The sequence below is a fragment of the Mandrillus leucophaeus genome, unplaced genomic scaffold, assembly GCF_000951045.1.
Source record: "Mandrillus leucophaeus isolate KB7577 unplaced genomic scaffold, Mleu.le_1.0 Scaffold290, whole genome shotgun sequence".
In the NCBI taxonomy this organism is placed as follows: domain Eukaryota; kingdom Metazoa; phylum Chordata; class Mammalia; order Primates; family Cercopithecidae; genus Mandrillus; species Mandrillus leucophaeus.
The window spans coordinates 1,649,679-1,651,250 of NW_012103032.1; the positions used below are offsets into that span (position 1 = coordinate 1,649,679).

At 49.4% G+C, this 1,572-nt stretch overlaps 1 protein-coding gene across 2 annotated transcripts in view; it reads right to left on the reverse strand.

Annotated features, from left to right (window-relative positions):
- GJC1 (gap junction protein, gamma 1, 45kDa) overlaps window positions 1-426 on the reverse strand; it is a 26,945-nt gene extending 26,519 nt beyond the window's left edge. The window contains exon 1 of one of the 2 annotated variants that reach the window (XM_011985934.1): window positions 235-426. The gene's annotated coding sequence lies outside the window, so the exon portion shown is untranslated. The remainder of the gene's footprint in view (window positions 1-234) is intronic. The other variant, XM_011985935.1, reaches the window with a different exon arrangement.
- Between the last annotated feature and the right edge of the window lie 1,146 nt (window positions 427-1,572).

The following is a 1,572-nucleotide window of genomic DNA, read 5'->3' on the forward strand; positions in this document are numbered from 1 at the left end:
CGACGGGAGCGCCAACTTTCCGCGGTCGAGTCCTCGCCGTGCTCTCGGATAGTCCGGGACGCGGGGGAAGCGCGGCGCGCGTGTGAGTCACCCGCGTGGAGTCTGGACCCCGGGTGGGCGCAGACTTCGCTCCGGGCAGTTCATTCCTCCAAGCTGATTTTCGGGCGAGAGTCCCCTGCTAGCCGCGCCTCAGTTTGAGCTGGCCGCTAACGGCGCCGTGGGTTCTCGCCTTACCTGGGTATCCTGGGTTGGTTCAGCGGGCCCAGAGTTGTCTTCTGCGCGCTCCGCCGAGGCCTTGGTCCATTGTAGCACGGGATGCTAATGTCTCCTCCTAGGTTCTGCTCTACAATTCCTCGAGGATCTGGCGGGCCCTGGGTGGATCTAGCTACCCTAGCGTCTTTGAGTCGGGGCTCTTAGAAGTGCTCTAGATACTTTTCAGGTCCTGAACTTCTCGGATTAGCAAGACCCTAATAGGCTATTTCCTCTTAACTGTTTGCATCCCAGCAGGGTCCCATTCAGAGGACTTGGGAAAATTTTTCATGCATAGGAATCCCCAGTTTTAAAATGCCCAGTAGGAAACCGAAAATTCTCCAAATGCTTTAAGTAGAGTGAGACTTTGGCTAATAAAGGAAGGCTTAGTAAAGAGATGGGCGACCTCTGGAATTATCTCATCTGAGCATCAAAATGCCGATGGATAGGCTTTTATTATTTTGCCCTTTTGACCAGAGGAAATTAAGCGCTAACAAGTGAGGTTACTTGCTGCAAGTCAAACTCCCCAACCCAAAGCCAAGCCCTAAGGGCTAGCCGCAGAGTGGAAAACTTGAAGGCTAGGCATCTAATGCACTGACCAGTTTTTTGTGGCCGGTATGGTGTTTTCCAAAAATATGAATTAATTACCAAAATATTAAAATCCAGATTTCTGGCCTCCCTAAAAAGTCAAAACGTGCTTACTTTGAGCTGCTCTTTTCACATGGCAGCTCCTCTTGAGTCACCTTGTCCGGGTAGGCAATGTCCCCACTCAGCTACTTAAATCATTTCATGACCTGCTTGGCCTAGGAGCATTTAAGTACTTCTCCCTGTGATTGCTGTAGTCTGTCCCCTCGTCTTATCACATTGCCTCTCTACAGATGTATTTAAAATGACAAGTGTGGGATGGATGCGGTGGCTCACGCCTGTAATTCCAGCACTTTGGGAGGCCTAGGCAGATGGATTGCTTGAGCCCAGGGGTTCCAGACCAGCCTGGGCAATATGGCAAAACCCCCATCTCTACAAAAAATATAAAAATTAGCCGGGTGTGGTGACACGCACCTGTGATCCTAGCTACTCCAAGCGTGAGGTGGGAGGATCGCTCAAGCCCGGCAAGGCTGCAGTAAGCTGAGATCGCGCCACTGCACTCCAGCCTGAGCGACTGAGTGAGACCCTGTCTCAAAAAACTAAGTGAAAAAAATAAAATGACCAGGGTGGAAACCCTGAAAATACCTGGAAATAATAATAAATAACATGTAACTAAAATAACACAGTAAACAACATCATTGTACCTGTTGAATAAAATATTAAAATTCTCACAGCCTG